Source organism: Leptopilina boulardi, unplaced genomic scaffold (assembly GCF_019393585.1).
Source record: "Leptopilina boulardi isolate dan_hultmark-lab unplaced genomic scaffold, ZJU_Lbou_2.1 LbouV2_224, whole genome shotgun sequence".
NCBI classification, from domain to species: domain Eukaryota; kingdom Metazoa; phylum Arthropoda; class Insecta; order Hymenoptera; family Figitidae; genus Leptopilina; species Leptopilina boulardi.
Window position 1 is genome coordinate 91802 of NW_026137779.1, and position 24836 is coordinate 116637.

The window sequence follows — 24836 nt, forward strand, 5'->3', positions numbered from 1 at the left end:
ATTTGTCTTGTTCCAGGAGAGGAATGTCCATCAAAATTTTGATTTTGTGGTCCTCGCATAGAATACTGGTCGTGGCTACTTGAATTAATTCGTCAACGCTGACCTTGGGTCCAGGTATGGGGAAAATAACATCAGTGGCGTTATTTCTAATGTCGTCGAGGATAAGTCCCAATTGTTCTGAAGATAAAATTCCAGGATGCAATTGTCCTCTTCTAGCATCGTGAACTGCGTCTAGCATTGTTGTCGTCGTTCGGATGTTGTGATCAAGTCCTAATTTTATGGCAGCCAGTGTTTTGTCCAGGAGTTTGGAGTATTCTTGGAATTCAGAATGTTTAAATTGTCCATTTAGTTCCTTATTCAGGGTGATGTTGCACCTGACTATGCAGACTTTCTAATTGAGACCTAACCACATGTGTCTGCTTTCCAACAAGGTGTGATAAGTTTGCTTGTGCTTCATTTAATTCTTGCATAACTGCCTCGTAATGTTCACCATCTTCGTAGTTTAGTACACCAGCGATGGGTCCTGCAATCTTTCCAAGGAATCCAAAAAGGGGAACACTGCGCCGAGCTCGAAACTGTGATGATACCAATATAGGAAGATTCTGGCGTGTTCTTTCTAGTTCTTCTAATTGCCGCTGAAGTTCTCGTTGTAGGTCTGCAGCTATTTCCCATCGGTCCTCCCAGGGAAATGATTCGATTCGGACACCGCACCATTCTTCTTTTGGAAAGCATTGCTGCTTCACGTCGTTCAATTTGTAATTCAATTCCTCGAAATGCCTCACTTGTTTGCCGATGTCCAGGAAGATGCTGATCCTCCAATTACTAACTGACCTTCTTACTTCTCCCGAATACTCGTAATATATCCCACTACTTATGTCAAGTGGGGTAATCTGGTATCCGGGGCCGTCAATTGGTCCTATTGGAACTGGATTGATCTGCGCCTTCACGATAATCGAATTAGAGAGGTACAAAACGATTAAGTAGTGTGCCAAGTACATCTTTGTTTTCTAAAAAAAATAGACTGTATGTTAATAACAAAATTTTTGTGAAGGTGATAGTTAAAGATAGGTAACCATCACCTTGTCTTTGTGTTTGGCGAATCTTTCGCCATTGTCATCTTCTAAAATGACATTATTGTTTTGGGTTAACCCTACAACAGTGTACGGACCATTAGCTCGATTGTCGAACTTGTTTGTCCTAACTTCTTTGTAGGTATAGACTTGGTCGCCAACCTTGACCTTCGATGGTCTTGACTTTCGGTCATAAAATTCTTTGGAGCGTTGCTTTGCTCCTTTAAGCTTATCGGCTGCCAGATTTTGAAGTTCATGCAATCGGACCACGAGATCCTTTAGATATGAACCATAGGTTTCTAATTCTGGTCCAAGTGGTAGGGAGGAAGGGATCCGGGCTACTCGTCCAAAAACTAACTCGAATGGGGTTAGGTTTGTAGCTTCATGAACTGACGTGTTATAATTGAGCATCGCAAAAGGAAGTAGACGATCCCAATCGTCAAAATCCTGAGCGTAGTGCTTAATATAATCCGTCAATTCAATATGGCTTCTTTCCAACGCTCCGTTAGTTTGAGGGCGGTATCCGGAAGTCGTAAGTTGTTTTACTCCAAAGATGCTTTCAAGCTTCCGCATTAGGGAGCTTATAAAACTACCTCCTCTATCTGTGAGGACGCATCGAGGCGCTCCATATACAGAAAAGAGGTTTGCTGCTATGGCATGGGCAATGGTGGTTGTTTTTATGTCTGGTATGGGGACCGCAATGCAATATTTACTGAAATTGTCCTGCATTGTTAGTATATGTCTATTGCCGTTGGGAGTGGTTCGAAGTTTTCCCACGGTATCTAGGGACACTTTGTCAAAGGGTTGCGCAGGGGTATCTGTTATTAGCATAGGTTCACGAGTTCGAGCCCTGGCGAGTTTATTCTCAAAGCAACTCTTGCATTTGCGAATATACTCTGTAACTTCGTCTCGCATTCTCGGCCAATAATACCTCTCACGTATTCTTCTATAGGTCTTAGTTATACCTTTATGTCCTCCAATCAGACTGCCATGAAATTCCGATATTATTTTGGGGCGTAATTGTAAAGGTGGTACCTCGATCTTTCCGTGGCATAGTGTGATATTTATATCGCCACCGCGGAATATTCCTGCTAAAAGCTCCGTCATTTTATTTTGAGGGAGTGCTCCTAGAAGGTCACCCGAATTGGCCATTCGGCAATGTTTCTGATTGTCTAAGGTCATAGCATGTCTCAAGTTTGTTAGTCCAGTGATTACGTCATTCCAATTGATTTCGTCAAAATGTCGCTTTTTCACAATGATTGAGTATACTTTATAGCGTCCACAGATAGTGACGTACACCTGTCCTTTAGTTGGTTTACTGTCTCTGATGTCCTGTAAGTCGATCTTTTCGGTTGCCACTAAAAGTTTCGCAATGGGGTCAACGGGTTCACAGTCTTCGGAAATAAAGTGGGCGTAATTGTCTCGTTTGTAAGTCAAAGGTTCTGTCCATTGATGTAAAATGTTTGGGGGGTTTAAATGAACATAATTGTTGGGGTTATCTTCTTCATTTCCTGAGGAATCAGGGGAGGAGGAAGAATCACAATAGGGAAGGTTTAGATCCATTAATAGGTTCCTTTTTGTCTTACTTCCGAACTCACTTGTAGGGGTTAATCTACGGGGCGTGATTTGTATTTTTCTTCGCACCTTTTCTTCCTGTTTTCCCTTGTTGTAATCCGAAAACCTTAAAAATGGGGTGGAATGTGCTTCGGGGATTGTTACCCGACCAGGAGTGAATGATGGCAAACTTGCGGCAAGGTTGCGGTCGATGGTAGGGGTTTCAAAAACTTCGGGAATGTCTTTAAAGCGAACTATACTCCTTTTTCGCGTGGGGGAGGGATTACTTGTTAGTGGAGTATCCATTGTGGTGGTGGGGAGAAGTTCGAGTTCCGGTGGAGGGGGTTTCTCACTTTCTTGAGTTTCAACGCGGCTCTTGTCTAGCTGTTCTAAAAATTTTTTTAGTCTTTCTTCAAATTGTGCATCATCATTCTCTTGGCAAGGGTCCAGGGTTTTCAGATATTCCAAATATTCATGGTCACTATCTCCATCAGAAACGTAGGACTTCTTTCGAGGGGTTCTATCCATCCCTTCATGATCCCATGTTAAGGTTTGGTTAGTTTGATCTGAACGATTTTTTATGATTTCGTTGAACCTTCTGATCGATCGATCTATGCTAGTTTCTGGCTCACACACTTCTTCTTCAGCGAGAGAATGAGAGCTTTCTTCGCTGTCTGGGGGCCGAGGAGGTCCTTGAATAATGATCTTGTCTTTGGGAATTTCTGTAACAGGTTCTGCTTCGGATGACTCTGATGAAGAAGAGGAACTTGATTCAGATTCGGGTTCCATGAGGGCACCTTCCCTGGCTAATCTATCTGCATTTTCATTTCCATCGATTCCGTCATGTCCAGGAACATGTTCCCAGATGACATCCATATGTTTTAATGCATTGATTAGCTTTTCGTACACTCTTTGATTTTTTACAGGCTTGTTATCGTTGGTTTTCCAATTGTTGGTTTGCCATTTTGGAACCCATTCTGTTATCCCTTGGACGAGAACCTTAGAGTCGGTTTTAATTCTTAATCTGTTTATGCCGCCCTTCTTTGCTTGTCGGACGGCGGTGGCTGCTGCTTCGATTTCGGATGCATTATTTGTTTGTCTACCCCTATATCTTCGTGAGACGTTAAGGGGATGATCTGGGCCGAACCAAACTCCTATACCTGCGCGGGGTCGTACACCGCCATTGTCACAACACGCACCATCCACATAAACGTTCGTATATGAGTCTAACAACGGGGGTGTCCACGGACTTGGGGGTGAAACTGGTTTTGGGACGTTTTCGGGGGTGGGCTTGTCTGTTTTCACAATATTAGGTGGGAGGCTGGGAAAGGCGCTACTGCTTGATCGAAACACTGGGGGATCCGAACTTTCATCATAATCACTATCAGGAAAATTTTCTTCGGATGATGAACTGTCTTCTTTTCCGCCAGGGGGATCGTTGTTCGATTTCATTTTACGTTTCTTCAGTCGCTTTGCCACGCAGCTGACATCCAAGTCTATCGGATCAATTTTCAGAGGGGGAACATAGGGTTCGTCTCCATCTGGATCCTTCGTTTGTGAGGATCCTCTGGGTCTTCCTCTTGGTCTCAAAGGAGGTTGTGAGGATGGTCCTGGGGTGGGGGAATTAACTGTACCTTGTAGCCGTGATGTAGATGGTACTTCTGACGGCCTCCGCAAAATATCCTTGGGTTGAACTTGGGCGACTATTGAAGGTTTGGGTTTACTGGGGCCACCTAGAGTTTTAATGGATGGGGGTATTAGGGGCGCCTTAGGGTCATATTTGGAAGGAACCTTGAAAATTGGGGTTGGTCTCAAGGAGGGTCGTTGCTCCAAGGGATTTGATGATCTGGTCCTTGGATTCGTTACTTCCCGTGAGTTGCCCTTCTTACTTTTTCTTTCAGGGTTCGATTGTACATTGTCCTTGCCCTTATTTTTGAAAGAGGACCGTGTGGTAATAGGGAGTGCTCTGAATTGTTCCGTTTTGCGTTCCGGAAGTGAGGTGTCATCTTCTGGATCTGATTCTTTCGTGTCATCGGTCCAATCTGATTCCGAAGAAGAAGTTGCATCCATTTTTGCTTCACTTCTTTCAAGGGGGTTATTGGAAAGTGCCCCAACAATCCTGTTGATCTTGCCTGGCTTATATTCGAATTTATATTGATAGTCCTGGAGTCTGAGTCTCCAACGCATGAGTCTCGCTCCAGGATTCTCAACATAGGACATCCAGTGAACTGGTTCAAAATCACATGCTAGAGTAAACTCTCGACCGTATAGATAGGGTCGGAAATTTTCTACAGCATACAAAATTGCCAAACATTCTTTTTCGGCCTTAGGATATTTTCGTTCATTTTCGTTTAATGTTTTTGAAAAATACGCGACGGGTAGATCGATCCCATCCTTTTCCTGGGTGAGTATTGCACCGATTGCGTACTCCGAGGCGTCAGTTGTCAATTTGAACCTTCCGGCGAAATTTGGATATTGCAGAATAGGTTTGCGGCACAGGTATTTTCTAAGCTTTAGAAAACTTTTCTTTTGGGGTTCATTCCATCCCCACTTGTTGTCCTTTTTCAGTAGGTCGGATAGGGGTTTGGCTAATTTAGCATAATCTTTAATAAACCGGCGATAATATCCTGAGAGTCCTAAAAAGCTTCGAATTTCTTTTTGGGTCTTAGGTTGTGGAAAATTTTTAATAGCTTCGATTTTGTCCGGATTTGGTTTTATGCCATTCTCACTTATTATATGGCCGAGATATGCTACTTCTGTTTTTAGAAATTCGCACTTATCGGGTTGTAATTTTAAATTAGCTTCGCGAAGTTTGGAAAAGAGTCTTCGTGCTCTCCTATCATGTTCTTCGAGTGTGTCCGAGTAAATTATAATGTCGTCTAAGTACACAAATGCTTCCGTATCGAGCATTGTACTTAGGACATTATTGAGTAGTCGTTGGAAAGTGGGGGGTGCATTTTTAATTCCCATAGGCATTCTCCGATATTCGAAATGTCCATTGCGTGAGGAAAATGCAGTTTTGTGTCTGTCATCCGGGTGTGTTTCAACCTGGTGAAAACCGCTCGCAAGATCGAACACGGTGAAGTACCTAGCTTTTCCGAGACGGTCAAAGATGGCGCTGATGTTGGGGAGGGGGAAAGCATCACCTATGACCTTTTCATTTAGGGCCCTATAATCGATAACAACCCTCCACTTTTTCTCGCCAGAGGCGTCAAGTTTTTTCGGTACTATCAAAAGTGGAGAATTGTAATCGGAATTAGAATTCCCTATTATACCGCTATTAAATTGTTTAAGAAGCTGAGTGTCTATTTGCTCTAGGGCTTCATTAGGGGAGCGATATTGTTTTCTTCGGATAACCTGTTCATCGATTGTCGGGATTCTATGTTGAATCAGATGGGTGCACGAAAGCATTTCTCCATTTAAATGAAAGATATCCGCGAAGTCCTCTGCCCATCGATTCACAAAGTCTTTTTCTTCCGGGGTCAAATGGGACACATGTAGGGCATTTTTCACTTTCACTACGCGATCGGAGTACTCGGTTTCGGAATTGGTTAAGGGACTTTCCGTATCGGAATCTGAAAATTCTTCTCCTGGAAATTTACAAAAATCAAAAGGAATTATTTCTTGCGGGGTAATATGTACATCAACGTCTTCCTCGGTAGTGTTGATTGCCATTGCATGGCAAATATTGTCTTTGTTAGATACCAAGGCCTCGCCTAGATAAATTCCCTTTGGAGTTTGTATTCGCGGGAGGTATCCTTCACATAGTTCGGGGTGAGTAGTGTCTATTGCCACGGGTCTTCTTGTCCTTGCTTTTAAACTAAGGACTCTGGCAAAAGGTTTTATCTGTGGTTTGAGAATCTCTTTCGCTTCCAGTGATTCTCTATCTATAAAAGGGATAGGGGTCACTGGTTTAGAGATAGTGACAAGAGCATTATGCCTAAATGAAATTTGGGCCTGCTCTAGTCGAAGGTAGGGCCTTCCTAGGATTCCATGTGTAGAAATGGGGAAATTATTTCTAACTATGTGAAATTCTACAGGAATGTCGAAGAGTGTTAGTTCGACAGTGCCCAATGTTTTCACGGTGTGATTCGTGATTCCAGTGATCTCAGCACATTTACTTCGTGTAAATGTGAGGTCAGGACTCAATACACACACTTTAATTAAATTTGTGTCGGATCCAGGATCCACCAGAAAGTTGACCTTGGGTATCCTGAATTCAGGTGCAGATAATTGCACTACTGGGGAGTCTTCGGCTTGGGATCCTGCTCTAAAGACCCTATTTGGTTGTCCGCAAAGTGGACGCTCCGTTGACGCTGGGGAGTGGGACTCGCTGCCGCGTCTAAGCGTCGAGTCGGCTGAGAGTTTAAATTTCCTTGTGGGGAATTTGAACTTCCTTGCGGACCAGGGGATACCGAACGGGGTGGGGTGACACTTGGTTTAAATCCTGAGTGCTGCCGGTTGTAATTAGGTTGGTATCCCATTGCCTGTCCAGGGGTAGGTTGGTAGACCATGGGCTGCATAGGAGAGGGTTGGTACGCCATCGGCTGAAGAGGGGGTTGATAATTCATAGGTGGAATGAATTGAGGCATCATCGTTCTGTAAAAGGCCGCTAGCTGCTCAGGACTAAACTGAGGCGTCTCGTTATTTGATCCTCGTGATGATCTCAGAATCGAGGTCTCCTTTTCTCCGTCGGATTTCCGTTTGTCCGAAGATGGTTTCTCGGCTTGTCTGGAATAAGGGCTGGGGGATCTTGGTCGTTCCTCAGATCTAGTAATGTGATACGAGGATGCCCTTGTTTTATCAGAATATTTTTGGCGCTCTTCTGCGCGAAGGGCATGTTCGCAGGCCTCTTCTAAGTCCACGGGGTTTCTAGTGTCAACAAAAATTGACATCTCTTCCGGTAGTCCGCGAATGAAGGATTCGAGGGCACAATCTATAATTGGTTGTATTAGGAGTTCACTTTCGGGAAACACACGAGTACGCGCGTTGGGGACATCGACTTCGCGAAATCGTCTATTGTACTTTGCTTCAAGGGCATGTTTTGCACCACTTAGAAGTCCGCGCAACCTATCGTTATAGTCCCGCACAGTTTCGGATTGTTTCATCCTTATTGTCATAATATTTTCAAAATACCATTGGTATTTTTTTGTAGATGCAAATCGTTTTTGCAAATGAGCGACAAGCTCGTCCACCCTATTAAAATGTTTATCTCTAACACTTTCCCTAGCTGCGCCCTTTAATTTGCTAAGGACTGCTTTAAGAAAACCCGGTTCTGTGGCATCGGTGGTGAATACGACACCATTTGCTACATCTTGTAGAAATTCTCTTAAGGGTGGGTTCTTTCCGTCAAAGAAAGGGATGTGGTATGTACTCTGTTGTAGGGTCATACATTCGAGGACAGATGCCATGGCGGCCGTAGTGTCCTGGTTAATTTGTCGAAGTGTTATGTTGGCATGTTCTGTCTCTAATAAAGAGTGATTATTCCCGCCCCTTGCGCCGGGGTTATCTTCGTGATTGTCCGGCATTTTTGCCAAAAGGGTCTTAATTGACAAAAAGGAATAAAAAAATTGATTTGTTACAAGGGGTGATGATATGCGTGCTTAAACATACATGCATATATTATATATATATACATATATATATGCCCACGAACACATACACATATACTTATGTGCCCCTTTTTTTTGTTTTTTTATACGCAAACTTGGCAGTCTCTTCTCTTCGAGAGGGGAACAAACTATCTCTCTTATTTTCTTTTTTTTTCTTACGCCACCGCGGAATATTCCTGCAACCTTGCGTCAAGGAAATTGAGCATGCGGAAAATTATAATCTGTCGCGTTGGCTGATTTTGTTTGTGTCGCCAGTGATGGTACTTGGTTTGAAATTTTTGTTTAGTTGAGCATAGTCGACGTAGAATCGGTTATTCGCTTTCTTAAAAACCAGTACTAAGGGGATGTTACAAGGCGACGTCGGCATAGGTGTTAAATCTTTGAGTGTTTTGTCAGTCAGAATAGGTGAAACCATTTTAGAAAGATTATTAATTATTTTCAATCCAAAATCATTACGTCACTGTCATATGCCGTAGTCTCGTCAGAGTCGTTTGAATTGTCGTCTAAGTGTTGTTGTAAGAGTTCTATTCTGCGACGAGCCAATTCCTCCTCTCTTTCAAGGTCAATTACTCGAGCTTGTGGAGGGGGAACCTGGGGGTTACTTGGACCTGCTATGGGGAGGACAACCGGGGACAAAGGTTTTACTTTATTAATGGGTCTGATTTTTAATGTCGGTTCGGTAAGGTTATAATAAATTTCCGAACTCGGAACTCTTGTCGCTGATTGTTTTTCTGTAATTGTGGGTGCACTCCTTTTTCCCGCAATTTTTCCCCACCTCTTTCCTGCTCTTTTTCCTCTAGGGTTTTTATTGAGTAAAAATCCGTTTATACTGGACATTTTAAAGTATGCATTATTGAAAATTTTCCTTTCTTTTCACTGATTTTCATTAATTCCACGTCAGGATTGCGTTACATTTATATCAACTCAGCAAGAAGCTTTCCTCACGGGGAGATCGTACTGAAACCAGCGCTTTTGAATATTACGAGATGCGAAAGAGAATTTGATTTTCTTCCTATCTCGTTTTTCTTTTCGGAAAATTATTCAAATGCAGCATAGGAATTTCCGATCTCGCGGTGTCGTACTGGCAACAGCGATGGAGAGTAACTGGTTTTATAATCAATTTAATGATTATAAAACTTCGTTTTGTAACGGTTTTTCTGCATGGATATTAGGGAAATTCTCAGGATTCAGATTTTCTTTTAAGTTTTTCCGTATTAGAGAATTTTCGCAGTGTAACAACTCAGCAAGAAGCTTTCCTCACGGGGAGATCGTACTGAAACCAGCGCTTTTGAATATTACGAGATGCGAAAGAGAATTTGATTTTCTTCCTATCTCGCTTTTCTTTTCGGAAAATTATTCAAATGCAGCATAGGAATTTCCGATCTCGCGGTGTCGTACCGGCAACAGCGATGTAGAGTAACTAGTTTTATAATTAATTTAATGATTACAAAACTTCGTTTTGCTACAACTCTTCTAAAAGGAAAACCTTAAATAAAAAAAAATCTTTTTTTTTTTTAAAAGAAAATTTCAAACAGTATTTATAAATTTTGGAATGATAGTAATCCCAATTCGATGGCGCTTTGTCTGCCAATTATTCCCGTTGTAATGTGACAATCTTGCGAGAAGAAAGAGTCCACTACACAAAAACAGATCGCGATTCCATTTACTGGTAGAAAAATAATGCCTAAGGTTTCTGCATATTCGTCATTTATGCAGTCTCCCGACGGGAAGCCAAGAATCGCGCAGTCTGTCTTAAGTTGTGTCTCACAAATATAGTTAAGTTTAGTATCGTTATTGACAGGAATTTCTAAACTATTACAGAGGTGGTCTGAATGTACTGTCACAGTTTGTGCACTGTTATATTGTACTCGAATAGTCATAGTAATTTAGACATGACACAAAAATATTTGTTTATGAAAAAATTATTCTTCCGTTTAGTCTTTTAAACGAGAAACTGACCGTTTCTATTCTTCGAACTCTAAGGTCTTGTTCAGTCGTATGAGTAAGCACGTCAGCTGATCCAACAAGTGTGAGTGAGAGTCTCTGTAATTCTCGTCGGTTAACAATGCCTCCGTGGTGAAGTGGATGCTTTGGGTTATATGTCACAAAATAATCTAATTTAATTTGTGATTCTGGTTTTGGTCGTCTATTTAAGGGATGAAATTTATATTCTGATTTTACCGAAACTTGATTTTCCTTAACAATTTCGTTTTTAACGGGGGTAGTCTCTATTTTCGTATCTGAATTTTCTGATTTGTTTTGAATATTTTTATTGCGTGAATTAATTCGTTTTTTTGAGCGACCGCCACGGGGCCTAATTTTATGTGGCATAATTTGAATGATTCATAGCAAAAAAAAAGAAATGAAAAATCAATAGTTTTCAATTACTTCTTTAACAGAGTAAAGTGGCCCTTAAACAGAAAAGTTGAAATAAGATTCCTAATAATTCCGTAATTAGGGAGAGCGAAAAGGTGACGATAAGTAACACGAAAGTAAATAAAAGAAAAATTTCTATTAAAGACATGTTAAGTATAGAAGAAAATAGGTTTCTTTCTTTTGCAATGAGAATTTTTTTCTTATTTCAAAAATGAAACAAATTTTTAGGATTCGCTGTTATGAATTTTGATTAGTCATCATCAACGACATAGTCGGAGAGCCAGCATCAAAAATTGGGAATGAGTCATCATCAATGACCAAGGTCAGAGAGCCAAATTCACAATTTTTCGCAATTCAAACAGGTCGTCACTTAAATCTTTGAATACATTAGGAAATTGAAAATTTTCCTTTTGAAAATTTTCTCTTTTGAATTCTCAAAGTAAAGTATAAAGATGGAGGAGAATATTAGGCAGTTAAAGAAAATATCACTTCTTTCTGTTTTTCTCGATGAGGATTTTTTTTTTCTTATTTCGAAAAGAAACAAATTTCCAGAGTTACTGTTATGAATTTCGATTAGTCATCATCAACGACATAGTCGGAGAGCCAAAATCAAAATTGTGAATGAGTCATCATCAACGACCAAGGTCGGAGAGCCAAAATCACAATTTTTCGCAATTCAAACAGGTCGTCATGTACTTTTTGAATGCATTAAGAAATTGAAAATTTTCCTTTCGAGAAATTTTCTCTTCTGAATTTTCAAAGTAAAGTATAAAGAATGGAGGAAAATATAAGACAGTCAAAGAAAATATTACTTCTTTTGTTTTTCTCGATGAGAATTTTGTCTTTATTTCAAAAGATACAAATTTCCAGAGTTACTGTTATGAATTTCGATTAGTCATCATCAACGACATAGTCGGAGAGCCAAAATCAAAATTGTGAATGAGTCATCATCAACGACCAAGGTCGGAGAGCCAAAATCACAATTTTTCGCAATTCAAACAGGTCGTCATGTACTTCTTGAATGCATTAGAAATTGAAAGGTTTTTCCTCGGAAAAATCCTCTCTTACACAATTCTCAAAAAGAAGTTTGAAATTAGTTGATTAAAGTCTTTAACTATTCTTTTCTTTTAATTGAAAGAATTTTCGGAACCAATGTCTCAGATAATGTCATCATCAACGACCAAGGTCGGAGAGCCAGAATCATAAATTAGGATTGCGTCATCATCAACAACATAAGTTGGAGAGCCATAATCCAGAATTTATTTTTAAGACAAAGTCATTATGTACTTTTCTTTCAATACAAGGAAAAGAAAATCAATCACTCAATAAATTAGAATGATTGATTTTTAGTTTTGAAATGTTAGTAAGGTATAAGTATAAGAATGTTAAATTAAAAGTAGACGTGAAATTTTGTCAAAATTAAATTTTTTGAAAAACTCTAAAGTGACAATTGATGAAAATCAATTGTTCCGATAACGTAGCTGACAGCAACGTAAGGAAAAATCCCAACGCTGCCACCATCAGCTTGTTACGAACCGAAAAAATATTAATTATAAAAATTATTATTTTCTATGTCCTGGAGGCACCAAGCTGCCGAAATAAAAAAATTTCGTTTAATTTTATGGGATCGTGTATCCTTTTTTAGAAGAAAACTGCCAAGTTACGTTATTCGGAATTGAATTTAAGGGTTAAGACACAATGAAACAATTAAGACCCTTTTATACATTTATTATAAAAAGAAATCTTTGATTTTAAAAGGTTGAAATAATACAATAAGATAAGAAAATGGAACGATACATGTTAAAAAAAACTTACTCTACTGCTTATTATACCGTCGCAAGCTAACGAGGGCGAGGCGTCGAGCTGCTTTCCGACGGGCGGAAAAATACACACACTTAGCAAAGCGCGAAAGTGTCTATTGGTAGCGCACGAAAATTGCACTCACGGGTCCACCGAATCTAAACAGCGCAGGCACCACACGTGCGGACTGGCCGGTCAAAAAGACAAAAATTCAATAATTTGATTTTATTCAAATTACTGGATTTTTATTAAAGACGACTTCCGTTGGACTTCGTCGGCGTGAACTTTAACTTTTCGTCCGTCCAATTTTAATCACTATCTATGTAGTGGATTGCAAAAATTGAAAAACCGACTCACGGACGGGCTTAGTCCCGGCGTCTCAAAATCGTTTTTATGCCTCTGAAAAATTTCAGAGCTGACTCGCGAATGAGAGTTGTACTGCCATTAATTGACTTCCGCGATGCACTTTTATATGAACGTTTAGAGACTTCAGGTGGGAAAATTTTGTGGACTAAGGGTTTTTAACACGTGAACAAGGCGTGAGCTCTAGGCCTGTTACTATGCCAATAATGCTGAGTTTTTATTTTCTTTTAATGGTATAGCCAAATATAATAATATGCACTTGATAAAATCAAGCATAATTATTATTGAAAAGACTTGTTGTCTTTTGGATTTATTTTATTAATTTTCCTTGTTGGAAAATGATTTGATTTTTGGCATTTTTACCCTTTTTTTATTTGCAACAATTACAACGTTGATGTTGTGTTGTTATGAGCATGTAGGATTGTTAGGCCCAGAATACGTAATAAAAAAAAAGTGGGGGGGGGTAGAGTAAGAAAAGGATGGAAGCTGAAGAATTACGTTCAAGAAAAAGCTCATCGCGTAGATTTATTTTAACTATTATTATTATTATATCCCTTTTTTTCGCGAGAAGTCCAATTTCTAGTGTGGCTCCTGTACACATCCATACTCATTTTTTTTTGGACCCGCAAGTGATAATATCGTGTCTCACAAAACAAAGTATCCATTATTATCTTCTTCAATCAATAATTCCGTTAAATTTTAAATTATGAACATTGCCGCAGCATTCGATGCATTCAGGGTGCTGCTGCAATGTTCGTTAACGCACTCGCGACATTCGCAACATTACCGTTCGCTACTTTCTTCAATTTTAAGTGGGGAACATTGCCGCAACGTTTAATGCGCTCAGAACGCTGCCGCAATGTTCACTAACACATTCGCAACATTCCCTTTTACTAACTTCTACAATTTTCGTTTGGGAACATTGCCGCAACGTCCAACGCACTCGGGGCGCTGTCGCAATGTTCGTTAACGCACTCGCAACATTCACAACATTACCGTTCGCTACTTTCTTTAATTTTAAGTAGGGAACATTGCCGCAACGTTTAACGCATTCAGAACGCTGCCGCAATGCTCATTAACACATTCGCAACATTCCCATTTGCTAACTTTTACAATTGTGGTTTGGGAACATTGCCGCAACGTCCAACGCATTCGGAACGCTGTCGCAATGTTCATTAACGCACTCGCAACATTAGAATTAAAAATTTTCAATTATATTTCATATATATAATGATCCTCACTTTTTAAGGTTATATTTAATTATGAATGCCCGTAGAAATTTGAATTATATTAGAGTACATGCACATATATCCATTGGTGATATTTGCGATTTACATTTTTATTCTAAATAGTTGTAATAATAATATGTGCACACATAACATTCCAAGAATAAGGCCCGAGTCCGTTCCCATCGCATTATGCTGACGATTGAATTTTTATTATCAAAGTATTGTGTTAAAATTTACGAAAAGTAAATTTCAGCACAATACAAAAAAATTAAATTTTTAGGTACCACCGTGACAGAAAAAAGTACAATGCTTCGACTAGATTGCAAAATATAATGCAGTCAATTCCTGATAAAAAAAGCAATTATCCCATAAATTTTCAGAAAAATTAAAATAAATCTGGCTGTGCTGCTCTTGTCTTAAATTTATTATGCATTTAATTTTGGTAATTATTCGTAAAAATTTTTTTTCATCACGAGTTGATTGCATTTTAAGTAAATCGTTAATTTTATTTATTTTCGTTTGACGATGTAAGTTAAATCGTCCTTGTTTCTATAAATTTAAAAAAAAATATGACCTCTCAAATCGATATCATTATTTCTATGCCTTGTTATTATTAAAAACAGAAAAAATGATGGTTATTAGCTTTTGACAAAATTTGTGTTATAAATACAAAAATTATATTATTGAATTCAAAAAGTATTCAAAAGCTAGTCTAATTTGAGAGGTCCTATGTAGTTATGAAATGAGTATTTTTTACTTTATGTTGCAATACTTACTTCTTCATAGAAAGATTGTTCGTTGATATTTAAAAAAAACAATGTGTGTCGACTACATTGAGATGTTTGTCGATTGTTAATGGTTGAAAAAAGTACAATGCTTCGACTAGATTGCAAAATATAATGCAGTCAATTCCTGATAAAAAAAGCAATTATCCCATAAATTTTCCGAAAAATTAAAATAAATCTGGCTGTGCTGCTCTTGAATTAAATTTATTATGCATTTAATTTTGGTAATTATTCGTAAAAAATTTTTTTATCACGAGTTGATTGCATTTTAAGTAAATCGTTAATTTTATTTATTTTCGTTTGACGATGTAAGTTAAATCGTCCTTGTTTCTATAAATTTAAAAAAAAATATGACCTCTCAAATCGATATCATTATTTCTATGCCTTGTTATTATTAAAAACAGAAAAAATGATGGTTATTAGCTTTTGACAAAATTTGTGTTATAAATACAAAAATTATATTATTGAATTCAAAAAGTATTCAAAAGCTAGTCTAATTTGAGAGGTCCTATGTAGTTATGAAATGAGTATTTTTTACTTTATGTTGCAATACTTACTTCTTCATAGAAAGATTGTTCGTTGATATTTAAAAAAAACAATGTGTGTCGACTACATTGAGATGTTTGTCGATTGTTAATGGTTGAAAAAAGTACAATGCTTCGACTAGATTGCAAAATATAATGCAGTCAATTCCTGATAAAAAAAGCAATTATCCCATAAATTTTCCGAAAAATTAAAATAAATCTGGCTGTGCTGCTCTTGAATTAAATTTATTATGCATTTAATTTTGGTAATTATTCGTAAAAAATTTTTTTATCACGAGTTGATTGCATTTTAAGTAAATGGTTAATTTTTTTATTTTCGTTTGACGATGTAAGTTAAATCGTCCTTGTTTCTATAAATTTAAAAAAAAATATGACCTCTCAAATCGATATCATTATTTCTATGCCATGTTTTTATGAAAAACATAAGAAAAAATGATGGTTATTAGCTTTTGACAAAGTTTGTTTTAAAAATAGAAAAATTATATTATTAAATTTAAAAAGCTTTTAAAAGCTAGTCCAATTTGAGAGGTCCTATGTAGTTATTAAATGAGTATTATTAAATTTCTGATGTAAAACTTACTTTTTTATTGAAAAATTGTTATTCTATTATTCAAAAAACTATGTTTCGACTTTTTATTGCTCACATTTCAGTTAAGGCTTCGATATTTCTTATTTTATGTTTAAAAATGTAAAATAAGTTTCCTTATTTTTGTAAAGAATTTAAAAATTTGCATTATTAAAAAATTTTATAAAATACTATTCGTTAACATTTTTTATTTAATTTTTTACAAAATCAGTTACAAATAAATATTTTTAAAAATTATAATTGCTTATTTTTTAAATTAACTGATTAATAATGAATAATAATTATAATGAATATAATAAATAAAAATTAAGAATCGTATAATTTCTATATTTCTAGGTGTAACAAAATTATTTATATTAGAACGGAAATAAAACTTTATATTAAAGTTTAAATATTTTATAAAACTATTAAAAAACAGGAATGAGTGGACCGAGTGGACCAAAACAGGTGCGCGCGCAGAAAGCAAGCGCAAAATGCTCGGCAAGACAAATTGCACGTATTCTGGAAGCGCCCTGACCCTTGGCTCAAGCGAAACGCGTGAACCGTACGCGCATTCGGATTGCGTCGAGAGTAAGAAACGCAAACGTTGATTTTTGCCCTACCTCTAAAATTCTCCCACTTTGCCGTTTTTGGAAAAGTCGATGCACTGGACCAAAAATATTGAGCTGGTTTCCTCTAAATATCAGTATATTACACATAATACCGAGCTGGTTTCCTCTCGGAACTACTACACACACACGGTATCGAGTTGGTTTCCTCTCGATATTGGAGTACAAACTACTTTCTCTTTTTTAAAATTAACCAATCAAACAATCGCTCATCTCTTTTTTTTACCCAACTTTAATGAATTTAAAGTTACTTCGCCACTATTTCGCTGTACCTTTGAAAACTCCCCATTGGTTATGAAGCAAAATAGATTTGGCCGTTGCCCGGTTACTCCCTCTACAGTGACCGGTGTCAAGTTATTTCATCCTAAAGATTGTATGCAACTTCATGCCATATGTACACAGTGCGGTGTGTACGTTAAAAAATTTAAACGTAAAGATAAATTTGTAAAGTGTGGCTTGTGTAAGTCTAATGTTCAAGCAGACATTTATAAATATAAAGATTTTTTGTCACTATAGATGCTAGTTTACCAATTTCCAAATTACTAGAATCAAATAGTAGTTACTACAATTATGTTGTCAATGAAAGCGTGCATGAAAAAGGTCGCATTCGAGATATTTATAATGGAAAGCGTTATCGAGATTTTGTTAAAAAATTGAGTGAATACGATAGACATGCTTATGCTAGTGTCACTTTTAATACTGACGGTGCACCACTTTTTGCCACTTCAAGTTACTCGATTTGGCCTATATATTTGATGGTAAATGAATTGCCTTACAATGTACGAACAAAAGAATTAATAGTAGTGGGATTGTGGTTTGGTAAAGACAAGCCAGATATGAACGTCTTTCTTGGACCTTTCGTAGAAAATATGAACAACCTTTTCACAGAAGGAATATCGTGTAAAATAAATGGTGCTGATTTATCCATTAAAATTTCTCCATTGGTGTGCTGCGTCGATTCCGTCGCACGTGCACCAATGCAAGGATTTGTGCAGTTTAATGGAAAATATGGCTGTAGCCAATGCCTACAACCAGGGGAATCAGTAAAATCTTGTCCTTGTAATCCACGCTCTGGAAACATTAAATATCCTTTGCAAAAAAACATGCCAATGAATAGAACTGTTAAGCAAACTGAAAAATATATGGAAAAAGCAGCGAAAACGAAAGCTCCCGTTTTTGGCATTAAAGGACCTTCTTATCTTATAAATCTAATCAGTTTTCATTTTATTTACGGTATGGTTGTAGATAGTATGCACTGTTGTTCAGGCATCGCTAAACAATTTGCAACAAAATGGTTTGGCAATGCCAAAAAGTCTGGATTGTTTTCAAAGTCCGTCATTTAAGACATTGAAAACTTACTGATTAATTTTCAACTTCCTCATCAAATTATTCGATTGAAACATCCATTTTTAGAAATGTCATTTTGGAAATCAAGGGAATGGGAAAATTGGATACTATATTTCAGTTCTACAATTTTGAATAATGTATTACCACAAAATTTCTTTTTCCATTGGATGTTATTCGTTAAAGCCCTCTACTTACTACTAAAAGAAGACATTCTAGGTCGCGATGTCGATTTCGCTGATCAACTCTTACATGAGTTTGTTGATGAAACGGAAAAACTTTATTCCAAAGTTGCGATGACGTTTAACATGCCCTTACTGTTGCACTTAGCAAAAAGCGTCTTCGATTGAGGTCCACTTTGGTCTCATAACGCATATGCATTTGAATCCGGTAATGGACAGTTGTTAAAGGTTATTCATGCGGCAAATGGTGTACATAATCAGGTATGTCGACGTATAAGACTTAGATATAGTATGCTCAGTTTAAGAGATCGTATTTATCCTCATTGTTCATACACTGTTAAACAATTTTATGATAGAATAGGTACAACAATGGTTCAAAAAACAACACAGACTTATACAACTAGATACTTTGGATGTGGATGTTCTGTTGATCAAACGTTGGCAAGAGAATTATTATTATCTGAAAAGGCTCTTGCATTTCACAAAATAGTAAAAAACGGATGTTTATTTATGTCATCAAAAAAGAGTAAAATAAGATCAGACAACACTTTCGCACAATTAACTGATTTTTCATATGTAAAAATTATGTTTTTTATCCTAGATTCATGTACAAAAAGCGAAATTGCAATAGTAGAAAAAAATTCATACGGCTCGTTCTTTTGAAAAAAGTTATACCGCTATGCAAACCATTGTAGCAGAGGATAGTGAAAATTCAGCTATTTTTACGTCTGAAATTTTAAAAGTATGTGTCCACATGATGAAGGACAAGAGAGAATATTTGTGTGCAGTACCAAATTCATATGTATATTAACCTTTGCCGGAGATTACAGCCAGGGTGGGTTAGACCTTGTTAATATTGCAAAATCTACGAGAGTTTTGATATTTACTAACATTTTGCTTGATACGCCATGAGAAATGCAGTTGTCTTGTTATTTTGCAATTTTTCGAGCTAAGCACAATAACAATTATTTATTTAAACAATTTTAAAATAGTTAATTCATGTAAAATCTTCATGCTAATTTAATTTCTAATATCTCTATTTCATTTAGAAATTTAGAAATAATAGCTGCAACGAAAAGTTGACAAAAAATGCTTCTGTCTATGTGTATTTGGAAATGTTATAAATTATTAATAATTAATTGTTAAAACAAATAAAAATGTAACATAACATTAATAAAATTCATTATTTGACAACGTAAAATAATTTTAGAAAAAAATCTTGAAGATTCCAAAAATTTTAGATTTTAAGTACATGTTAATGAGACCTTAAAAAATTTTGGTATAATACGTTTGAAATTATGAAATATCGTTTGCGGTAAATTGTTATTAATTTCCAATTGTATGAATAATATATTTTTAATATTACCCACTTTTTTATTCCTTCGAATTATATACCTACCCACATATATAAAATAATAAATAAATATTGTATATATATATATATATGAGGCATTTTACATGTAATGTCTAAAGTTAAAAAATTGATTTCTCGAAAAAAAGTGAAACTTGGGAAAATTGTTGTCCTACCTGATAGTAAAGTATCCCCAGAAAAATTTTTGACTTTTTTTGAAATTTTAGGGGAGATAGAGGGGGGTCAATTTGACACCGCCTACTATTTGAATTTTTTCTGTATATAAATGCAATATAAAAAAATTTGGCAGATATGTTTTTTGAAGGTTTTTTCATGCTCTTTCCAATGGTGAATTTCATTTTTAAAAATTTTTCTATTTTGACCTTGATTTTTTATAATTAAACATAAATTTGTTATTTTCACTAAAATCGATGGGATTTTTTTTAAATAAATAATTGCAAACGAAAGCTGAGGTTTTTTTCGATTTGTATATAAATTTTCAGAATGCCAATTTTTTTTGTTTTCGAGACATTAAATGTCAAATATTTTATGTCGGCGCGCGCGTCGAGGCGAGTTAATTAATTAACTATTAAGGTTAATAAAAAATGATATATTTTACAAACAAATAAAGTTATCGTAATTCTTACGTTACTAAATGAAAGTTGACATAATTCCGCATCCAACGAGCCCTATATGAAGTACTTTGGGTAAGTGGATTGTTAATAAACAATTGGCTAACATGGCAATTGTTTATAAAAAATCCTCTAATCCAAAATAGTCCATATAGGTCTCGTTGGATGCGGAATAACGTCAGTTTTCAATTGGTACCTTCAGGATTTTAATAACTTTATTTATTTGTGAAATATTTCATTTTTTATTAACATTAATTAATTAATTAATTAATTAACATCTCGAAAATAACAAAAAAGGACATCTCAATATTTTTGGTGGTGAAAATACATGATTTTAGCTTTCAAAAAAAAAATAAATAAAAAAACTAAAGAGGACCGAACTTAAAAAAAAATTTTTAAAAATGTTTAATTTTCAAAAAAAAAGTGCCAAAATTTGAATTTTATAACAATACTAGCAACTTTGTCGTCCGCAAGCGGCCGACTACGTTGCTCGTGTGCATTAACCATATCTTTATTCACTTCTTTTTTTTCAAAAAATTTAATATTAGAAATTTACAAAAAATTTCTTCATATTAAATCTACAACCCAAGGAGCACGGAATATTGCTTGAATGTCAAGGTGATATCAAGCGGGAATATTGTTGTGACATTCAGGCGATATCATAATGTCCGCTTCATGGGGACATTCTACGGTGATATTCTTGTGAAATTCGCGTGATATTTGTATGGTACTGAGGGAATATTCCCGTGAAATTCACGCAATATTAAGAAAATATTCTTGGGATATTAAGGGAATATCCCTGTGATATTGAGACAATATTCCTGTAATTTAGAAAATTCTAAAATGTTGTTTATTTTGAATATTTAATTAAACAAATAAATCAATAAAAAAAAATTGAAATTTTGTTAGAATTTTATAAATTATCTTATTAATATCACTGGAATATTCCCTCAATATCAGAGGAATAATTCACTCAATATCACACAAATTTCACGGGAATATTCCCTCAATATCATACGAATCACACGTGAATATCACCGAGGAATGTCCCCGTAAAGACATTATGATATCGCCTGAATGTCACGGGAATATTCCCACTTGATATCAATGTTACAATCAACCAATATTCCGTGCTACTTGGGCGCTTAACTTTACTTTTCCCTTATGACAGCAACTACTAAATAATCTATGTGACGGTCTCTCACACAGAAAATGTAACACATAACAAAACTTACATTCTACATTCATCAAACCTAAATAATTCTGTGGAACCTTACTTTTATTGAAAAGTTTAAGACATTATTGCATCTCTTACACTTTTTTATTTCGGTTATCGTTTTCACATGCCAAATTCTTTTCTTGACGCACTTTCTTTTCATCTTCCGTTTCCGTAGAAAATTTGTTCTTCTTACATGACAAATTATTTTCTTGACGCACTTTCTTTTCATCTTGAGTTTCCATTGATATTTTTCATTCCCTACATGCCAAATTTTTATCCTTGTGTATTTTCTTTTCATCTTTAGTTTCTATAGATAATTTCTTTTTTTGCAAGTCAAATTTTTTTTGCGCTCTTTCTTTTGTATTTCTGTTTCTGTTTCATTACGATTACGTTTTCTCAATCTACCATTCTCTTGTCTAATTATTTTCTGTTCATATGTAACTTCGCGCGTTGCCTTCCCTTTTCTTTAATTCCTAGAATTATCTTTTTATCAATTTCTTCACTCAGAAAATACTTCATTTCTGAATATTCAAGTGGTGAAATTTTGTTCATATTATTATTAGTTGTACGAATTATTTTCTCTTCACTAGTGTCATTTAGAGAATGTTTAATTTCTAAATATTGTGTTAATAGAACTCTGTTAATATTATTGCTGGGAAAAGTATTAAAACAGAACAAGGGTTCAAAATATTATTTTTAAGTTCCTGAGCTCGATTTATGAAAAGACGGTTCCAATCATTCTCTATTATCGAATTCCTATTGTGAGACGTTCTTATTGACGGAAAATGATTTAAGCGATTATTTTCAAACATTGACTTTAAATGGTTTCTCATTCTGTTATTATCAGTTTCATAATTTACGCTGTTTGACATTACGTTAAAAAATATAGATGTTGCAAATGCTATTGCATATACTCCACACTCAACACTACCAAAAGGTTGTTGATCAACAACTACAAAAACTACTGTTGGTTTAAAAGGGAACAATCTAATTAAATATTTCATTTGATGCACATTTAAACACCCCTCATTAAGGCTATAAAAGTATAAGTACTTTGCATATTGAAAAAAGAATTGGAATCTTTTCTTAATAAATCTTCAAATTTGTACATATGCATGTCATTTAACAATTTATTTCTATTTTTAACAATTTTTAAATCTTCATCACTCAAAATAACATACTCTTTTATGTTGGCCATAGTATACTTCGTTTAATTTTATTTTTGATTCATGAAAATCTAAATATCTTTAATCCTCTCGCTCACTCTCTCCAATATAACAAATTTTGCCATTTATTAAATATAACCAATTTTGCCTTTAATTCAATATAACAAATTTTGCCTTTTATCCAATACAACTACCAATATCCAATAGAATTAGAGAACTATGAATGAGTAACTACTGATCAGCCAATAAGTGCAAAAGGACACTCTTATATGATTAATCAGTAGTTCATTACAGATACCATATATACATATATATATACACTTGTATTAAAACCCCGGATTAATTACCACAAAAAAGCAACCCTTGGACAATAGAACCTTTGTTAAATAATCAATGAGAATTAACTCTGAGGACCCAAGTAATAATTTCTTTTCTCCCATTTATTACATGGAACAATACCCTTAGATAATAGAACCTTTGTTGATAAGGATTAACTCTGAGAACTTAGGTAATAATTTTTAAATTTTTTTATTAAAATTTTCAGGGACTCTAATACAGGTATGCATATATATATATATATATATATAGATATATATATATATATATATATATATATATATATTTATTTATTTTTATTTTCAAAACAAAAAGGAAGAAGATTAAGATTTTAGACGAAGATATTCTTATGCCATTTTGAATTGTCTAGATAGAGAAACGCAATGTTAAACGAAGAAGTACTTATGTTATATTCCTTGGTGTAAGAAAGAAAGGTATGCGTTACCTATTTAGTTTTAGACTTTCTTTATAGTTTTTTTACGTGATAAAGACAGAAAGAAATTATTACCTGGGTCCTCAGAGTTATTAATTAATCCTCTTTAAAAGATTGCAGGTCAAGTGAACCCTCATTTGCAAAATAAAGATATATCTTTCTCTCTCCATAACTTGTTCTTTTCTCTGTCACCGAAAACCCAGCAGGGGTCCGGACGGAATGAATGAATGGACGGAATGAAGGAATGAATTCAAAGATTATTATAGTTAATTTTTGCACCATTCGAAAGAGCAGGAAAAAACCTTTCGAAAACATATAGGACAAATTTTTTTTCTTCTTTCTGTTTAAAAGTTACAAGTCTTCAAGTATTCACTGTTTAAATTTTTCAAAAAAATTCAACCCCCTCCCTCTTCGACAGTTTTTGAAAAAACCTAACAATACTTCGTGGTTAATTTACTCACCCCTAGGGCTAAACTATGTGCAAGTTAGAGCCCGATCCGATCAACTTTTTTTCACTTAGTTCGCTACAGTAATTTTACCCCATATATATATATATATATATATACCTATGTTACAAAAAGATATCGCCGCCAACGCCGCCGACGCCGCTGTTCCAAGACTCTGAATATAGCCGCAAGTAAAGAGAAGGGGGGTAGAAGAGAAGGGAGGGGAGGGGACTTGCGGCTATATTCAGAGTCTTAAAACAATATTAACCTCTAAATTTAGGGTGGGGGGGAGAAAAGGAGGGGAAGAGAGGAGGGTGATGGGGGTTGGGGCGCGAAGCCGCTGCCGCCGCTGTTCTAAGACTCTGAATATAGCCGCAAGTCAAGAGAAGGGGGGTAGAAGAAAAGGGAGGGGGGACTTACGGCTATATTCAGAGCCTTGAAACGATCTTAACCTTTACATTTAGGGTGGGGAGAGGGGAAGAGAGGAGGGGGATGGGGGTTGGCGCGCGAAGCGCGCAGGGGGCATAGCCCCCTAGTATATATATATATATATATATGACGCGACGCGAAGAAAGGGACCTAAGCCTCCAAACGGCAATTTCACAGGAGAGAGAAAAGAGTAGGCAAGAACGTGGCGAAGAGTTTCCGATATCTCTTACTCTCTCTTGCTTCCCACTACTATTTCAAGTTGGCGTCTGTGTGTTCGGGCGTCTTCGGAAAGTAAAGAGAGATGCACCTCGTACACGTGCTTTCGTAGTGAGAGAGAACGGTGTAGTCAGCGAATCTCTCTCTAAATCACGAATACCGACCCGAACTTCAAGTGACGCATGGACATAGTGAGAGGGGAGCGTACGCATGTGTGTGTGAGGAGAAAGAGAGTCAATTCTCTACACGAATCGCTCATGTTGAAATTGTTATTGCAAAAAAACTATTTGATAAAATTTAATTTTGACTTCACATAATTAAAAAGCAATCTTTAATTTATCTGAATCAATCATAATCCGAAAATCAAAAATTGGACTCTTAGGTCCCTTTCTTCGCGTCGCGTCACATATATATATATATATATATAAATATTATAAAAAGATTTCGCCGCAGCCGCCGCCGCTGTTTCAGAAATTTTGACCTAGGGGGGAAGTCCCCCCCTCCTAAATTTTGAGGTTATGTAAATTTCAAGACTTTCAATATAGCCGCAAGTG

At 36.0% G+C, this 24836-nt stretch overlaps 1 protein-coding gene across 1 annotated transcript in view; it reads left to right on the top strand.

Moving 5' to 3' along the window:
- The window catches only part of LOC127279900 (uncharacterized), a 37020-nt gene extending 21036 nt beyond the window's left edge, over positions 1 to 15984 (top strand). The window contains exon 4 of the mRNA XM_051302559.1: positions 14729 to 15984. The gene's annotated coding sequence lies outside the window, so the exon portion shown is untranslated. The remainder of the gene's footprint in view (positions 1 to 14728) is intronic.
- The last annotated feature ends 8852 nt before the right edge of the window (positions 15985 to 24836 follow it).